Below are 20,777 nucleotides of genomic sequence, written 5' to 3'. Positions count from 1 at the left end.
TTCATCAACTATTGTAGGAATATCTTGAAAACTGATGATAATTAGCTACACTAAAAATAGAAAAAAGAATGAGAAGAAAATTTTTTCTACTTTACATTGTATAGCAGCAGTTCCAGCAGTTCGTCTAAACCGCCAGAAAAGGATTTAGAAGTAGGTGGAGTGTTTATCAGTTTATGTGAGCATGGAGAAGGGAGCAAAAGAGGGGCTGCGTTTGTAGAGTGATAAAAATGGAAGTAGTTTGGACCATTAGATTTTATAATCGACACGTGTCCTACATCAACAAGTGTACTGGAGGCACTGGAGGAAACTAGTATCGGAGGGGATCCAGACCCGATAAATCCCTGAAAGAAAGATTTTTTAACAAAATATTGGTTTTTTAATTTCTAATTTTTAATGTTTCAACTGAAAGTTGAATTTGTCTTTTCAGGATGTGTGATTTAAAAAAGATTATTATGGAGGATCCCTTTTGATTTATATCTGGATCTTGGATACAGCGCCTTTTAAAATGAGTGCTAACTGGTTGAATTCTCGCTTAAGTTATTTTAAAGGAATATGGATATACCTTGTGACTTTGTTGTCATAAAAAATATAAAGGCTATTTTACTAAGTACTTTACGTAATTTGGATGATTATCTAAGAAATTAACTCTGTTATTTGATTTGAGGAGTTGTATGTAAGTGGCTAGGTTGCTACTGTATTCTGTCTCATTTAGCAAGTTTATTGTGTTCTTTTTCACCTTCAAACAAGAGGGATATTTAAACTTTTCTCAAGACTTTTGAGAATTTAAAACTTTATACGTTTCGAGAATTGTCACTATAGAAGAAACGCTTCTTTACGTCGGTTGGTTCCTTCATTTTGCGGCGGTTTGAACTGCCGCAATTTAAAACTAGCGACGGTTTAGGCCTATCGACTGATAAGCTATCGTAAAATCCTTTTCTGACGGTTTAGACGAACTGCTGGAATAACCGTTGCATAATATTATACAACAACGGTTTATATTTATTTCACGGCGATTTGTAACTGAACATAAAATTCCTTAAAGCCCGTTGGTTTAATTCCTTAAACATGTTTAAACATCTATTAGGTGGTTTAAAACATCCATTAGGTTTTTATAATGAAAGTCATTATTATGTTTGCTCGTCTTACTAGTACAATGAGCGTGAAGAGAATAAGATGGCAACATAGATTTTAAATATTAAATTTTAATTTTATTCCTAATTTTTCATTAAATCCTCATTAAGTCTGGTTTCTTAAATGCGGCTGTTGTTGCATATGGTGGTGTAGAAGTGATCTCAGTAGTGATGCCATAGTAATGTTGCATTGTATGTGTTATTTGTTTTCCCATGGTTGTCACTTTTGTGATGTGTTTTGGAAGTCGCTTGGATCTCCGGTATTCCATTGTCAATTTTGAATCATGTCTCTACAAAGCATGTGAAATAAGTGCACTTCTTCCAGGTAATATAGTCAAGCACACAGGATGGAATTTATTATGACTGTTTTTCAAATATTCAAAAAGAGTAACCAGAGTTTGAACAGAGTAACTTGGTCTATTTTTCCTTGTCCAAAACATTTATGCCTCAAGTATTGCCTAGATAACATTTTTCCAGTTACGTCAACAGCAACATTCCCAGTTATGTCCACAACAGATCTTTTTAATGAATACCTATAAGAAAGTGCAGGGATGTATATGAGTTAGTTGTCACCTTATGTGGTTTAGAACCATCCTCACTCATAACATTAACATCTTTATTATCACTTTTTGCGTCATTTAGAAACCATAAGTGGACGGATTTCTCATCAAATGCTAACTTTCTGAGAAAATAACAATTGTATTCATTATTTTACATCAGTATGGAAGAAACACATATAGCTAGGGATAAGGAGGAAGAGTACCAGATAATTTTACATGTCATTATCTGTAGGATATAGTATACGTGAACTAGCCGAAATGTATTCTTCTGAGAAATTGGTGGTATTCGCATTGGAGCTAGTTGCAACGGTGTAGAGATCTGATGATTCATCTTCATTCTTTTCCTGTCCCTGTTGATTAGGCCAAGACATTCCAGTTAACTTCCTCAAACCTTCGAGTTCAATAGCCACTTCCTTCATTGTAGGCCTATCTTCTCTGTGCAATTGAAGACAGTTCTTCACCAGCGCAGCCATTTTTTGGAGTTGCTCAAGACTCCCTTCCCGCAAAACACGGCGATCAATAATGTGAAACAAGCTATTCTTATTCACGGATGAGACAAAATAATCAGCTAAATTCTTGTCCTCTTCGTTTCTATCACCAGAAACAGGTTTTAACCCCGTTAGAAGTTCTGCCAGAACTACTACAAAGTCAAACATCGCTTTTTTTACGTCAATTGACTTGTGCTGAAATATTCAGGATCCAAGTACCCAAATGTACCTTGAACTAATGTAGCCACATGTGTTTGATCCAGAGGGATGAGCCTTGAAGCTCCAAAATCGGCCACTTTAGCTGTGTAAGAATTATCTAACAATATGTTGGCAGACTTGACGTCTCGGTGAATTATAGGCATGGACGCAAATGAATGAAGGTAAGCAAGTGTAGTGGCTGTCTCTATGGCAATTCTCAAACGATTTTGCCAATTTAACCAACCCGTGCCACGTTGGTTGTGAATGTGCTCATATAGAGTTCCTTCAGAGATGTACTCATAAACCAATAAAGGAACTTCATCTTCCAAACAACACCCAAAAAGCCTCACCACGTTTCGATGGTTGATTTGAGTGAGAATAAGCACCTCATTAATAAACTGCTCAATTTGACTCTCATCCACAATTCTAGATTTTTTAATAGCAACTATGCGGTTATCACGTAGCACACCTCTATATACAATCGCATGGCCACCACGGCCAAGAATTCTGTCTTTAGCATAATTGTTTGTAGCTTTCTTGAGCTCCTCAGCTGTAAAAATTTTTGTTGCTTCCACACCACCATTGTTAGAGTAGATCCTGTGTTTTAATAATAAACCACCATTTTGTTGGAAGAATTTCTCCCTAACTTCAGTCAATTTCCTTTTCTTGATTCTGAAATAGAGCCAAATTATTCCAATCACTAGGGACATAAAGCCAACAGCTCCTATACCTGAATAATTAGTGGAATTGAACTTTCATTGTCTGTTTCAACTATAGATCAAAAGTACAGGATTGTACACATTCATTGTACTATTGAATGTATATATGTGCCAACGAGTTGGTGTTCCAAGTGGCTGTTTCAAATACATATAGAAGAAGAGTCTGTATTATTCACACATTGTCCGGACTCCTGAATGGAGTACGTAGTTTAGAGTCGTAGATCATAATCATCATATTAGAGCTTCTTCTTTTTTAATTTCGTAATACAAAATAATACGGAAAACAAAAGTACTGCTTTGCCATATGTGTTGTGCGTGTATGATGTAACATCATATAAAAGAACCATCTAAAATTTAAATTTTGGTTAAATAAGAAAAAATTGCAAAATCAATGATTTGACTTAGAAATTGATATCAAAATTGGATTTTGATTATGGAATTGGATTCCCTAGCTAGCTTATGCGAAATGCGTTCATGTAATTAATTTTAGATATTGAACTGTTGACTCGAAGGGCGGGTTTGAGTTGACCAAGGGTTAATTTTGATCCCGAGGTGTCTTAAAAATATGGATACGTTTCCTTAGTTTAAAATGGACATGTTATTCATGATTTTGAATAGATTGAGGCCATTGAAGATCTTTGGAGCAGTTTGAGCATTTCCAGTGAAGTATAGGTTTGTCATTTTCGAGACAAGTGAAACTTTAAGTCTTAGTTTGTCTACTTTTCCTTAAAAGCATATTCTATGTGTTGCTTGTATGAATTTAAACCATCTAGTTCGTGTGGGTAGGAAAGCATGAGCTAGATTGGCTAGTTTGAATATCCAGAGTTGATCGTGAGGGATCTCAGTGCATGTTTCCACATGATTTGATAGTTCTAGTAGATCTAGTGATTTGATATGATGGCATTTAGCATGCCTTATCTTTCAGAAGTTATTTGTGCTTTCTTGTGATATCTGTTTAGCTGTTTAGCACATTTTATCACGATATCAGTAACACACATAACCTGGGCAAGATGTATGTCTATATGTGCAGTCAGTTAGCTTGAGTGATGTCCACATGGCCCCACTTTGGGGTTGAGCTTGAGTGAGAGTACTCATGACACCATAAAGGGTTGAGATTTAGTGGGCGCATTCATGGTACCTTAGTTGAGTTAAGTTGGATTAGCGTACCCTTGTCCCCGTAAGTGCTGTCACAGCATAGGTTGAGATTGAGTGGCTTCCTCATGACACCACTGTGGCGTTGAGATTGAGTGAGAATACTCATGGAACCACAAGGGGGTTGAGATTGAGTGAACGCATTCATGACACCAAATTGAGTTGAGCTAGGTTAGCGCGCATACCCTTGTCCCCGTAGATGGATTTGAGTTTGAGTGATGTCTCATTGCACCATCTCAGATTAGAAATTGTACCTCATGTTTACTTTCATTGTATGTATTCATGATTTCAGTTTAGTTGCTTTACTTGTATTTCATATCTATACTTGTACTGTTAGGATAAGGTGTTTGTATGCACTACCATCGTTTTTTAAAGACTTATTTCAGGGGTAGGCTGGGGAAGCGAGTCAACAATCCTGCTAGGTCTTTTAGACTCACAAGTATTGCATGTGCACAGATTCAGTAGGAAAGGGTCTGGCTTCTAACCAATGACTCCAGCCAGTTGTCAGTCCTATTCAATTGAGGTGAGTCAGTACTAGACCTTAAAGGCGGCTTCAGCTCCTATCTTTCATTTAAGTCTATTTTTCTTTTTATCCAGTTGCGTCTCGAATCAGTTGTACTCAGATTTTAGTGCTCTATGACTTAGTCACTTATTTGGTTGTTTGGAATGTCTTTCACCTTCATTGTATTACGCTTCTGCAAATATCTATTCGAGGCAACTTTATTAGTATATTCTTTCTTCTCTTCATCTACGTTACGAGCATGCTTTAGCTTAGAGGGTTCGCTAAATGGTTAGTGGCTCGTTTGTTGCGCTGTCACGACTTAGGTGCCAGATTTGTGTCGCGACAATAATACTACTCTCTTTTCCGTTCCAATTTATGTGACATATGTTGAATCAGTACGCAGTATAAAAGAGATATTACAACTTTAAAACTTGTCGTATTAAACATATAATAAGTACCATTTGTGTATTGATTATAATTTTTTTTAATCTTAAACATGACATAACATTTGTGTGACTGTGATGTTGAGAAGATATTCAAGCCAATTCCTACTCAAAACGAAAGAAATAAAAGGAAACTTTTTCTTTGTTGGTTTTCGAGTGTTATTGGGATTTAGATCCTTTCTAGGAAAGGATTAGACCTAGTAGTATAAATACATGCTAGCTAGGATTTATTAAGTAGGACAGAACATAGAACCTAAGAGTATTCAATCTTGTAACTTACTTTCTCCCTTAATATTAATAAAAGTGTTGGCCGTTCTCCGTGGACTAGGATCACATCGATCCGAACCACATTAATTATTGTGTATTTATCGTTTTCATGCTAACAATTGGTATCAGAGCCTACAGATCGTGAGATCTAGAAGACGAGGAGACTATGGCATCTATGAAGTTTGAGGTAGCGAATTTTGATGGGCAAAGTAATAACTTCAACATCTGGAAAATCAAGATCATGGCGTTGTTACGGAGAGAAGGATCAGTCTATGCTTTGGATGACTCGTATCCCTAAAATATGAAAGAGGCCGAGAAGCAGAAGGTTGAGATGGATGCGTTTAACGCAATTCAATTATCCTTATCAGATAGCGTGTTATGTGAAGTCAGTACCAAGAAAACAGCTGCGAGTTTGTGGAAGAAACTTGAAGATCTCTACCAGAAGAAATTAGTAACAACTAGAATGTTGTTAAGGCAGCGTTTACACTCTTTCAAGATGAAGACAGGTACAACTTTACAGGATCATCTTGATGCTTTTAATAAATTGGCTATGGATCTTACTCATGCTGATATTAAAGTGGGAGATAAAGAACTAGCGTGCACTCTACTGTTTTCATTATCATTGACGTACAAAGACGTAGTTAATTCAATGATGTATAGTAAGGAAGTGGTCACGTTTAATTCAATGATGTATAGTAAGGAAGTGGTCACGTTACAGATGGTAAGACATGCATTGAATTCGGATGAATTAGGAAACCATATAAAAAATGGTGAGAAAGAGGACCATGGTGAGGGTTTGACGGTTAGAGATCGCTCGAGCCAAAGAGGGAGAGGCAATTCAGTAGCTAGGTCAAAGTCTAGGAAAAGGGTGAGTAGGAAGCATGATGAATGTTGGGGTTGTCATCAAAAGGGTCACTTTGAGAGGGATTGCCCGAATAAGAAGATTGATAAAACAACAGCCAGTGCATCTACGGTTCAGGTAGCTCAGACATCTGGAGAAGATTATGTGCTAACTGCTTCAATAGATGACATTCAGACACACGAGTTGATTTTAGATTCAGCTTGTACCTTTCACATGTGCTTCAGAAAAGAGGCGGTTTACTAGCTACGAGCAGACGAGTGGGACTGTACTTATGGGTAAGGATGCAGTATGTGAAATAGTAGGCATTGGTTCAGCCCGTATACGGTGTCATGACGGCATCATAAGAACATTGTCTAATGTTCGACATGTTCCCGATATGAAAAAGAATCTAATCTCTCTTAGTACTCTTGATATGCTCGGATACAAACATGCGGGTGAAGGTGGAATCTACAAGGTGACCAAGGGTTCTCTGGTCATGTTAAAGGCCAAACTAGAGGGTGATCTTTATGTACTTATGGGCAGCACCATTCTAGGTACTGCGAATGCTGCAACCTCACAGTTATCAGATGATGACAAGGCTAAGATGTGGCATATGAGATTAGGTCAAATGAGTGAGAGGGGGTTGGCAATTTTGAGCAACCGAAACCTTTTGAAAGGTGAGAAGATTAGTAAACTTGATTTTTGTAAGCATTATGACCTTGGAAAGAAGAAACGGGTCAGCTTTAGCACGGCAAGCACAAAATCGAAGGGGTACTTGACTACATTCGTTCAGATTTATGGGGTCCATCTCAGGTTCCATCCAAGGGTAAAAAGAGCTATCTTCTTACTTTCTTTGATGATTTTTCACGCAAGGTTTGGGTATACTTCTTAAAGGCTAAAAGTGATGTCTTTGAGAATTTCAAAAACTGGAAGACATCAACTGAAAATCAGTGTGGCAAAAAGATTAAGTGTCTTCGAACAGATAATGGCTTGGAGTTTTGCAATGAAGAGTTTGAAAATTTCTGCAAGATTCATGGTGTATTGAGACATAGAACTGTTAGGCATACACCACAACAAAATGGAGTAGCTGAAAGGATGAACCGCACTCTTCTTGAGAAAGCACGATGAATGCTCTCTAATGCCAAAGTGACTAACGAGTTCTGGGTGGAAGCAGTAAATACTGCTACTGCTTGTTATGTTGTTAATCGTTCTCTAGCATCGGCCATTAACTTTAAAATTCCAAATGAGGTATGATCAGGTAAACCGTCTAGTTACTCGTACTTAAAAATCTTTGGATGTCCCGCATATTATCATGTAAGTGATGGAAAACTAGAACCTAGAGCTCAAAAAGGTTTATTTATGGGATAGCTGAAGAAGTAAAAGGATATAGAATATGTAGTTTAGATCCTCTTAAGTTTGTAATCAGTAGAGATGTTACTTTTGATGAGGCCTCTATGCTTGATTCTGGAAAGACTTCTATTAAGTTTGCAGGGCAGAAAGTTCTTACAATAGAAACGGTGGAGGAAAATGTGAAACTCACCTAGTAGGAGGATCAAGTGACTTAAGTGGAGTCAGATAATGAAAAATCTCACACAGTAGTACCTGAAATTGAACCATACAGTATAGCTACTGGAAGGGACAAACGAACTCTGAAGCCTAATCCAAAATATTATCCTCGGCCTTCACAAGCTAATCTTATGGCCTATGCATTAGCTATTACCGAGGAGGAAATAAAGGATCTGTCACCTTCAAGCTATACAGAAGCTACTATGTGTGGTGAAGCTAATCAATGGCGTTTAGCCATGACCGAATAGATAGAGTCTCTGCACAAGAACCAGACATGGGATTTAGTGAGTCTACCAAAGGGGGAAGAGAACTGGTGGTTGCAAATGGGTCTTAGAAAAAAGGGGGTAGTATTTCGGGTGTAGAAGATGCTAGATACAAAGCGAGATTGGTTGGTAAGGGATTTTGTCAGAAGGAGGAAATCGACTACAATTAGATTAACTCACCAGTCGTGAAGCATAGCTCAATTTATTTTTTACTAGCTTTGGTTGCCTATTATGACTTGAAGCTTCATCAGCTTGATGTCAAGATTGCATTCTTACATGGTGAACTTGAAGAGGTGATCTTCATGAATCAGCCCGAGGTCCTTATTGAAGGAAAAGAAGACCAGGTTTATCAATTGAAGAAATCTTTTTATGGTTTGAAACAGTCACCACGACAGTAGTAAAAGAGATTTGATGCGTTCATCATTACCAAAAGGAAGGAGAAGTGCATTTGATAGATGCGTGTATCATATGACGGTATCTGGTAATTCAAATATTTATTTACTGTTATATGTTGATGATATGCTTATTGCTGCTAATAGTATGACAGAGATAAATGATTTGAAGATACTGCTAAGTAAGGAGTTTGACATGAAAGATTTAGGTGAAGTTAAGAAAATCCTTGCAATGGAGATTCACAGGAAGAACGGTGAGGTACATCTCTCACAGAAGAAGTATATTGAGAAGGTAGTTCCGAGGTTTGACATGGATAAATATAAACTCATTACTTTACCGTTAACACATCATTTCAGACTTTCTTCTTTGATGGCACAACAATCAAAGGAAGAGGTGGAGTACATGTCAAAAGTTCCTTATTCTAGTGTAGTTGGTAGCATTATGTATGCTATGGTTTGCACTCGGCCTGATATTGCTCAAGCAGTGAGTGTGGTAAGTTGATTCATGTCTAATCCGGGTAAGACACATTGGGAAGCAATTAAGTGGATATTGAGATATCTTAAAGGTTCTTCGAATGTTGGTCTAACTTTTTGTAGGATGAGAAATGAAGGCTTCTCGGTCCTTGGTCATATGGATTCTAATGTTGCAGGTGATCTTCATAGAAGAAGATCAACAACGGGCTATATCTTTACTCTCTCTTATAGGTAGTGCCATAAGTTGGAAGGCAACTCTCCAGTCTATAGTTTCTTTGTCCACAACAGAAGCTGAATATATGGTAGTAGCAAAAGCAGTAAAGAAGGCTATATGGTTGAAAGGTTTGGTGTCAGAATTGAGTAGGATTCAACATGAACCAACTCTAAAATGTGCCAGAGTGCTATTCACTTGATAAAAAATTAGAGATTTCATGATCGCACCAAACACATTGATATCAGATTCCATTTTATTCTTGATGTTGTTGAATAAAGCATAGTTAAGGTCTTGAAGGTTGACACAAAGGAAAACGCAGCGGATATGTTGATCAAGGTGGTTCCGCTTGTCAAGCTCAGTCATTGTATGAATTTGGCAGGAGTTCGCATCAAATGATACGTCAGGATGGAGAACGGCAAGGCAAGGTAGAGCTACTAGTATGTACAAGGTTTCGGCTAGTGTCTCTTGTTTCCTACATGGAGTTAGCTCACATAGGCTTAGAGACATTGGACTGAATGACGTTCATATGGAAGCTTGAAATTCATCTCAAGCTGGAGATTGTGAAGTTGAAAAGCTATTCAAATCAATTCCTAATCAAAAGCCACTACGGAAAAAGGAGTAATTGGCGGAGGTTGAAAGTTGCAATTCGCAGAGGTTTTAGCCTCCACTATTTTCTGACAGCAAATAGTAGAAGTTAAAACCTCCGCGGATTATAACTTTCAACCTCCGCAAATTACCCATTTTTTGTAGTGAGCGGAAAGAAATAAAAGGTTTTTTTTTTGTTGGTTTTCGAGTGTTATTGGGATTTAGATCCTTTCTAGGAACGGATTAGACCTAGAGTATAAATACATGCTAGCTAGGATTTATTAAGTAGGACAGAATATAGAACCTAAGAGTATTCAATCTTGTAACTTACTTTCTCCCTTGATATTAATAAAAGTGTCGACCGTTCTCCTTGAATTAGGATCATATCGATCCGAATCACGTTAATTACTGTGTTTTTATCATTTCCGCGCTAACAGTGACTATAAGAGCTTCTCATTAAAAATACAAGGAGAGAAGTGTAAAGTTAATAATTTTCAAATATAGAAGTATATCATTTTTGAAACAAACTAATAAGAAAATAAGTAGCATACAATCTGGAAAAAAGAAAATAGCATTCGTGGTTATGAAAGTATACCAAGATATTTACCTAGAGAGAACTTGATCCATGGGAACTCAGAATAGGGAGCAATACAACCATGGCCATCCTTTTTGCCGTCACCGGTATATCCATCGGGACAAGAACAATTGTAACTTCCTGGAGTATTTATGCAGATCTTCTCACAGAAACTGTTATTTGGATGATCAGCGCATTCATCAATATCTGAAAAAGATCAAATTAATTCACAAGAGTTCTTGATTATGGTGCATAAAGCAACTTTCACTTCACGAAAAAGGTGTAAAGCTAACTATTTTAATCACTTTGAACTCGCTAAAAATTGAAATAAGACCACACTATTTATATTATAAAGACTAAGTTTACTCAGACTTCTACCATTTTATATATTTATATGGCATGCCTAATTATATTACTTAAAACATGTTACTCTTCTCATCCATCCAGTAACAGATTCAGGATTTTCATTCAGGAGATTCGAAAAAATAACAAAAGCTAAATATAAAAAATAATGTTGTCAACGGAAATCGAAGCTAGGACGCCAGAGACAATTTTGAACACCCTGGACTGCTTGAGCTAATCATTTGCATTTGTTCAGGGTATTCAAAAGTAAGTATATGTATGTAAATACAGAAAATTTATCCTATATATACACTGTAATTTTTTAAGGAAGTGTCCCTCGACATCCTGTAAATCCGCCCCTGGATCATATTAATGGAAATGGTCCTACCTTGGCAGCCTTGGTTGAGATAAGGATTGCCATCATAACCTGGATTACAGCTGCAGCGGTAGCCACCAAGACCAGTATCAGAATCAATGCAATGACTATTTTCACGGCAAGTATAATCCTCGCTTTTCAGAGCTCGCTCGCAAGAAAGACTCCCAATGGCCCAGTCCAGCACAATGGGCACAGTGGCCTTTAATCTCTCAAAAAAATAATCAACAATTAGATCATCACCTAGATCTGGCAACCCCCGGAAATGGAAGCGATCTGCCTAGCCAATAAATGCATACCCACATGAATTAAACGACCAAACGTCGGTGTGGTTTTTTGTACTAGACATGGCTGTGTTATAGTATTTCAAGCCCTTGGGTATCTGTTTCTGGCAGCATCCTATGCCCATACATTCTCCTTCCATCGCGTCCCCCGAGTGGATACAGGTGGCGTTGCAGCCATACTCAAAGTTGTTAGGCCCCGTGATGAAAGCAGTGTCATCACAACCAACGACCATAAACCTGTTCAGCGCCGAGAAACTATACGGACTTGATTCTAAAATTGTATTCGAAACGATATACTCATCGAGCACAGCTCCGGTGGAGTTGAAACATCTCCAACCGAAGTCACTAGAGATGCGCAATTCAGTATCCGAGATGTCGTACACTTCAATGTTTCCTATGAAGGGTTTCTGAGAACCATTAATATAAATGTTGCAGTCGATCTGGAATCCCGAATCAAAAGCACAACCTGAGCCAATACCAAATGGGTATGGAACCGTAAGGTTACCACACTGCTTACGGCATCCTGGTTTTGTTATACTGATGCTGGTGCCGGTGTTGGTGCTGATGCTGGTGCTATTAGTGGTGGTTTGGATTGGGGCTAATGTCAGTATTAGCACACAAGCGTAAAAACAAGCAATTTGGTAAGGAAGCAGACTCATTCGTTTTAGGTCCATATGGTTTTGAGTTTCCATGATGATGTAAACTCTACTTCGAGTAACAACGTATGATTTTTGTTATATTACTCCCTTTGTCCCAATTTAAGTGCCTTCGTTCAACTTGGCACAAAGTTTAAGAAATAAAAATAGTTTTTTAATCTTGTAATCCTAAATTAAAGATGTGTATAATATACTAAAATATCCTTTAAATTTAGTGGTTTTAAACCTGTCAGGTAGGATGTTGAATTGTCAACTTACTAAATACTCCTTCGTCTCAATTTAAGTGTCTTACTTTCTCTTTTTGTCTATCCCAAAAGAGTGTCTCTTTCTATATTTAGTAAGTTTACAATTCAAACATCCTACATGGCAAGTTTATAACTACAAGATTCAAAAACAATTTAGTACATTATACACATCTTTAAATCAAGACCACAAAATTTAAAAGTTCCTCTTTATTTCTTAAAATTCATGCATGGTCAAATTAAGACACTTAAAAATTGGGACGGAGGGAGTCTAAAAGGAGACACTGTTTTAAAACAAGACAAAAAAAAAAAAAGACACTTAAATTGAGAGGAGGGAGTAGTATTTATTTTTTAGTAATAAGATGCAAAGACTTGGTGTCAATGATGTCGATGGGGCACGGTTCATAATGATTCCTGCCTATGGACTAGTTCAAAAGAGTCGAGAGGGACGACCCTTGCCTCGTGTGTGGATGAGAAGACCTTGAAACCCATTACATTAAAGGCATGCAAAGACTAAATATGATCTATATATTTTGTTACATCCCGTATTCGTGCGTTGGCATGATACGCATCATGCAAGGTTAGTCACATAAGCTCAAAGGACAGGGTTATGTTTGAAGTTATAAGTGCTTATGTTATGTTCCACAAGTAATAAGTAAGTGCCGCGAAATTTGGAGGTTAAGCGAATCGGAAAAAAATAAAAATAAATAAGTTTTGCTAAGTTTGTGATGTTGAATAAGTTATACAGACTGTATGGAGTTTTGGGCATATCCAAATATGCAAATAAAGAGATCGATGTATAAAAGTTTTAGGTCTTGAAATAATTTCGCGGATGAACGATCGCTTAAACTGGTACGGTGCTACGATTAACTACGATGCCGACTTTGGCACCTATATAAGGGGCAAAAACCCCATTTTTCTGCACTAAAATTCCCCCAAATATTCCAGAAAATTCAGCAACAAAGAGAGAGTAAATATACATCATAAAAGTGAGGATTTTGAGTAATTTCAAGTGACGGAGTATTAATCGAGGTCCGGTTAACGTGCGATTGCGATTGTAGTATTGTCTTGCGGTGGAATTGGCTTGGATTCAAAGTGAATATTGAAGATATTGCTGCTATATCATGAATAAGGTATGAATTTCTCCTTATTAATATTAATTTCAGTTTATTTACGGAGATAAAGTTATGAAATGATCGTATAATGAACTGTTGATGGAGAAATTGAATAAACATCGTGTGGGATGTTATGGAGCATCTTGGTGTTAATATTATTGTTGTTGATGTTGGTATTGTTGTTGGTTATTGGATTGTGATTTCAGGCTAGGCATATAAACAGGGGAGATGCTGCTCGAATTTCGGCATATTCTAAATGGATTTAAATTAAGGGTTTAAGACGAGCATATGATGATGAGCCTAACAATAGTATGAATGGTCCTATATGTAGATTACGAGGCTACGAATGATCTTAAGTGAATTGCAAGACCGGAAGTAAGTTGGAAGTCGAGAAATTATCTTCCAGGTATGTTAAGGCTAATTCCTTTCTTCTAAAGGCATGATTCCTTTCTCATGAATACGATTAGTACATAAACACGAGCGTTCCATAACAAATTCCATTTCATTCCTATGCCTTGTATTTTAAATCTTAAGGTTTTGTCGTTTGATTGATTTTAAGACATTATTTCACCCATCGTCATCGATTAATCCTTTGGACTCGATATGAATTCCATAAACTATTCGGGGTTAACGACCTTATGTCACCCCGAGGGCCGAAAATCGATCCTGATTTCTCATTCAAACCGACCTCGAACGTTCTTTGCAAAGAAAGGAAAAAAGAGTTGCGCGAGAAAGCTTCGGGACGTCGCGCTTTCCTTCCGCATCGCGGAAGAAGCGAAGCTGAGAACCTTGCGCTTTCCTTCGTATCGCGGAAGGAAAGTGGAACTTCTAACTTGTGATCCCTTGTTTTCGATTCGGCCATAATGGTCTCGCTGATCCCTTTATGTGAATCCATAAATGTTTTCCAAAAATATTTTTATTCCCAAACTAGAAATTCATGATTCATAGAGTTTATGATTCAAAGGCACGACTTATTCCGATAATCCATAAATATTTTCCAACATGTTCCTATTTTCCGAGTCAAGGATTTATGAATCTATAAGCTTTTATGACAACGACAACGGACATGTTTTTTTTACAATATGAATGACAATGTTAAAGATGAGAATATTTCTATGATGATTACGACGACGATGATGATTTCATGTTTAAAAGTCCCAAGCTTATGATTTCAATGTGAATATGAGAATGTTGAGTTATTTTCATAATTTTCTTGATTTTTATTCATTGTTGTTGATCTCGCCTTATAATGATTGTTCCTTCAAGGTGAGATAGAGCGATGATGATTATTCCATAATATAATCGGAGGTTACCGACCTTACGTCACTCCGATATAGTTGTGGCTTTTGATTGGGCTCATGCATGCTTTATATATATGTATGTATTTTCTCACACGCGCCGCGCTATAGTCGGACGGGCGCGCGCGTAGATGTGCACACCCCGCAGTTGGCCATGTTATGATATTGCCCGGACGCGCGGGCTAATGATGATAACACCCAATATATATATAAAACAGAGCCTTAATGGCGAAACTTGATACTATATATATGACAGGAGCCTTAATGGCTAGGGCATGGTACTATGTATATGTATAGAAATATTTTTTTTAAAGGCTAAGCATGCATGACATCCGCCTTATAGGCATCCGACGTACGGGTTATCTCTCTTATTCCATGTTACCTTCCATATCTATATTATGTTGTTATCCGTTACATACTCGATACATTATTCGTGCGCGTCCCTATCGTGGACGCCGCGTTTCATGCCACGCGGTGTATACGGATGAGTAGAGGATATTAGCGAGAAGATGTTCCGGTTGGATTGGCGAGCTCCATTTCCTTCCGAGTGCTGCCGAGTCGAGTTTCTATGTTATGGTATCTTGATTTTATGTTAGAGACTTTGCGGAGACAGTCACGTATATAACGTATCGATCTTGTAAGCGGCTCCGTAAGCCGATGTATTATTACGCATTATGTTACAAATTTCATATGATTACGGATTTTACTTGATTTGAGAAAGATGAAAAAAGCATGTTTTTTTTTTTAAAAGCTTACATTGTGCACTCGTTTCATGATTTAAGAGTCCCGGTAAGATTATGAGTATCACGAGACTCGGCGGAGTTCGCTCGACATCTGAAGTGTCGGTGCCCGTCATACTTTTATCAAAAGTTGGGGTGTGACAAATTGGTATCGGAAGCGGGGGCTCGTCCTAGGGGTTATTGTGAAAGTCATGTCCGATGAGAGTCATTTTATGGTGTGAAGCGCGCCACATTTATAACGAGGCTACGGGCATCTAGGTGCTTACTCTTCTTCACATCTAAGATCGTGCGATAGTAAACTGAGCCTAGGAAATGAGATTCCTTATATTAACCTTTGATTTGGAGCACGGTTTCGACGGGAGAAAGTGAGAGATGATATGGGAAGTCACAGAGGTAAGTCACTTCGTTGAGGTTACGTTATCAGAATATATATATATATATTTTATAATGAATCGGTTGACATAGAGGTAAGTCGGTGTGAGCAGTCTGGTAGGAATTGATTAAATGTATCTCTTGATGATAAGTTCGGTCATAAGTTTGTGGTACTGGGACAATTGAATGAATCGGTGCAAAGGTAAGCAATGGCACCGAAGGTTAATATATGTCGGTAAGGTAAGAATATTGCCTATATGATTGAGATGTAAAACGCTAAAGAATGAAAAGGGGAAGGTAAACAGAGAAGCGTATAACGAAGCAGACGCTAAGATCGGACGTCTCGAGGTGTATATATGGGGTAAGTTTTGATATTCGTTCTTTTACCGAAATTAGGAGACACGCGGCCGGGGATATGTCGTATATATATGTATATATATATGCCCCGTGAGGCATTGCGGTATTTACGTACGAGTTTTGGATAGTAGAGAATTATAAAGGAGACTGCGCGAGAATTTTTCAAAATCGGTCGTTTGTTGGGTACATCTAATGCGGTTAGAAACGTGAAAAAGGAAATATCGTAAATAGACAATAAGTGGGATGTGTTGCTTTAGAAGAGTTATGGATTTGACGGTCCGAAGAATGATACGGAGGAAGTAGTTATACGAAGAGAAGGTTATTATGACAAACTGAAAAGGTATTAAAGTATCGAAAGGATTATGGGATTAGTTATACATTTAAGCGAGTTAAGAGTATTACCGCATATAGATACGGCCTAATCTTGACATATTATAGATGTTGAAGCTATGGGAGATAGTTGTATGTAAGTTGGATTGAGGGGAATAGTATTGTCACACAGATTTTATTAGGGTGTGATGGCACCGACACGCGGGGCCGAAACGAACCCTCGGACTGCTACTACACTGTAATCACGCCAAACTTTTTAAACCAAATGAGATAAAATACATAGCAAAATTTTTCGAAATATTCTTTCTCGTACCTTCAATCAACAAATTTATAATCATACAAAATTCAATACATAACACGGACCCACGTATCGCGCCGACGAAGCCACTTACGGACGACAACGATACCCACGACGCCGTGTACGCAAGTCTCGAACATACATCCGTAAATCATAACAAACAAACTACGACTTAGCGGCCCTCGGGAGGAATGGAGCTTGCCATCTCTTTTAACACCTTTCTATAATAACTTCGGCTAAATACAGGGAGTACACGTGGCATGAAAGCACGGCCCGAAAACGAGGGGGTCGATGCGGAAAATGTGCGAGCCGATGTAAGGCACGCAATACGAAAAACGAATCCATAAGCTGAAACAAACAGACTAAAAGATAAATACATTAGTCAAAATGCAGATGTTATTTTTCGGTACACAAATTATGCATAACAGACCATATATTATCATATACATATGCTAATAACAGATCCCGACCCTCCAGTGAGGGACGCGATAACGGTTAACCCCGCCCTACAGAACGGGACGCGGTGAACGAACCGAGAACATATGCCATCTACGGCCGCCGTCCCCATATCATCATATCATATACCATCGTAACCCGACCCGCTCGCGAGGGACGCGGTGAACCATGGTGGGAACTCGCACGATAAATGGCAACCCGGCCCGGACGCGGTGGACGGACACGGAGGCACGCGCACGATAACGAGAGCCCGGCCCGGACGCAGCCGGTGAACGACTACATTGAGCCTTGCGAGCGAGTCGCGAGAAACCACAGCACATAAATCCGTACTCGATGAATACGTACACTTACCGACATTCGAAGTGCTGAGAAACGACGGTTCTTCCAAATTAATATCGGGAAGTTATGGCGTTTGAAATACCGAAACCTCTTCGGACTTTTTAAGCGATCCGAGATCGTACGTGAAAAACATTAGTGGCTTACGAGAGCACACTCATATCGAAATACTCGGATCGAGAAGACTCGTATCCGGTACTCATAGCCGAATACTTATGCGAATACTTATATCGAAATGCCCGTATCGGAATACTTACATCGAGGCGCTCGTATCGGAATACTCGTATAGTCGAGTTATCATGTTGGAATACTTATACGAATACCTAACTGAGTATACTTATTTCGGAATATTTACATCGGAATATTCTTATCAAAATACTTATATCGGAGTATTTATCAAAATGATCAAATCGGAAGTGCTCGTATCGGAATAACATTATATCAAAATTAACTTATGTGGAAGAATGCGTATACGAATCATAACAATCTCGGACCATAACCAAAGTTTTCCTTTAATTACCGTACGTAAATAGGCCAAATAGAGCAATGTAATTAGGTCTCGGGACATGTGGGCCCACCTCGGATCAAGTTGAGGGTGACGTACATAAATTACGAATTTTAGGCTACTATGGAGCCGTCTTGTGAGGTCTTGAGGGTAATTATTCCATTTATGAAAGTTATAGACGTTTAAGTTATTTTTCCGATAAAATGTAGAATGTTTAATTCAATTGTGTCGAATGAAAAAGGCCAAATTCAAACTCGAATTTCTAAGAGTAGAAATGTCCCCGAGACTTGTAATCAAGCCTATTACAACTAGGACATGCCAAAAGAAGGGGTAAGCCTTACATACCTTATTTGTCTCTTACGCTTCTCCAAATTCAAATCCCGTTTCCTCCAAATCTCTGATTGGTCATATTTACCAAATATTAATCACAAAGCTTTAAGAATTCAATCTTAATCAATACTTGTCTACAAAAATTTGGGCAGCATCTCCTATATATACAACATCCCCCGAGATTTAACTCGGCTCAAATATCAACAACCATACCAACAATAATACCAATAACATCAACATTCGATTTGAAACGCATTCTAACATAAATTGTCTTCTTTTACGAATAGTCAACAACTTCCAATCCAACTTTACACTTTCAAATCAATATTAATATTTCCATATTCATACACTAATTTAAGACCATTCAAACATAGGCCCAAGAACATTCCAAGCCATATATCCAATATTCAACAATTCCATCAATTCCATATTCCACCCAAAATTCCTACATATGCAACAAAACCATCACAACACATTTTCTACACAAATTCATAACCAACAACAACAATCCACACTTAAATAACCCGTTTACCTACAAGATCATAAAATCATACTAAATGACATAATCATACACAATCAATTTCAATGCCAACTTAAACCATTTAACCTTCATTTACATCATAAGGATCACCACAACACAACTAACACATTAAACAAAATTAATCCATTTCCATTCTACTTCCATACACCACATGGCTATATTCCATATTTCCAACCTCAACCAAAGTCATTCAACTTCCATTTCAATATGAATTCCACCATAACCACAACTAGAATACAACATAAAATTCAACTCATATTATCTATACAACAATATACATATACGACCACTTACATATATGCACACCCACTTTGCAAACTTCCATATTTCCATAAATTCTACTCATTTCTACATACTACAACATAAACAAACCTTCATAATATGGTAAAAAGGCTTTAATTAATTCTTACTTTTCTCCAAACTTCTTCACATGACCAAGTTGTTAAATTGATGAAACAAGCTCCCCTATCTTCCAAAATAACTACACCGAGTTGTAAGGACCCTTGAATGAGTAGGAATAACACAAGAAAATAATTTTGGGAAGATTTCAAAGGGGCAAAATTTCAAGAGCATGGACGAATGGCCTCTATTTTTTTCTCTTCTTGTTTTGTTTTTACTCCTTGTCTTATTTCTTGAAACTTCTATATGTTTCAAGACAATTAAATGGTCCTTTTATTAATTCATCACATGGAAAATTCACTTGGGCTTGGGTCCTTTTTATGGACCATGGCCGGATGGCCCCTATTGGGCCTCTTCTTCTCTTTTTTTTTGTCATGGGCCTAACCCGGTTGGCCCCGAGTTGGGCCTAGCCACTGACCTTTCGACCTTAAAACGTTCATATCTCCTTGTACCCACGTCACCCTTTAACCCACGACCTATATTTAAAGCTAATTCAATTATCTACAACTTCTATTTCTTGATATTTTTCCAAATCTAAACTTATAATACCTTTTTTTCCCCTCGAAAGTCCGGCCACCCGAAAACGTTTTCTTAAAAATATTCATTTGGAGGGCTTCCACTTTGATTTGGCCCGAAGATCTTAAGCGAAATTGTGTTTAACCTTACATATGTGATTCATATGACTTGTCACATGTTCCAAAAAAAAATCTTAACGTGTGGGCCCCACCTCAGCTTACAAATAATCGGACGTTCAAAAATACGGGATATAACAAGTATGGTGGCGTTAATAAGGCGATACAATATGAAAGGACTACGCGAAGAGTGAGGCCAAAGGTAGTATGATGGCGAAGGACATACGCCTATGATATTACGGATAAATCGAGGGAAAGTGCAACCTGCTAGAATGTTAAGGAATGATAAGAGTTGAAAGGACATAAGGCAAGCTATGAAAGTATCGTTGAGTTAAGCTAAATAGAACATATCGAAATTGAGATCCAAAGTAAGACCAAGACAGGTAACTAGAGTACAAAGGAAAGGAAACGTTAAAAGAGAACTTCGAAGTGGACGGAAAGAGGAAGCTAAGGATGATTACACGGAGTGTATTTATGATAAAGAAGAAATACCCCGAGAGAAAGGAAAATTGCGTATTCTTAGTATAAAAATATGATTTAAAAAGAGAAAGGTGACCTAGCAAAGTAGTGACGGAGATTTGAGATCACGAATGATATTTTGGCTGGATGTAAAAGACCAAGACTACGGGAAGATGAATGACTAAATAGAATTTATCATAGGGAAAAGGATCAGTATAATAAGTGACGAGAGGGAAAACGAGTAGAATAAGGAAAGTATTTAAAGCGAAGAACGATTATTCAAGTAATATATTTTAAGAAAAAACGGACGGTTTAAAAATAAAAAGGGTTCTTGGGGGGAAAAA

General features: G+C 37.8%; 1 protein-coding gene and 1 pseudogene across 1 annotated transcript in view; one reads left to right on the top strand and one right to left on the bottom strand.

The window, feature by feature from the left end:
- LOC132048711 (wall-associated receptor kinase 2-like) overlaps positions 1 to 20,777 on the top strand; it is a gene marked incomplete at its 5' end in the record, with an annotated part of 98,085 nt that overhangs the window by 23,180 nt on the left and 54,128 nt on the right. The gene's annotated exons all lie outside the window — the stretch shown is intronic.
- On the bottom strand, positions 1,776 to 12,108 carry LOC132049776 (wall-associated receptor kinase 2-like; annotated as a pseudogene).

This window comes from Lycium ferocissimum, chromosome 3, assembly GCF_029784015.1.
Source record: "Lycium ferocissimum isolate CSIRO_LF1 chromosome 3, AGI_CSIRO_Lferr_CH_V1, whole genome shotgun sequence".
Classification (NCBI taxonomy): Eukaryota; Viridiplantae; Streptophyta; class Magnoliopsida; order Solanales; family Solanaceae; genus Lycium; species Lycium ferocissimum.
Note: the sequence above shows the minus strand (reverse complement) of the source record. Positions and strands in the feature narration are given on the sequence as shown.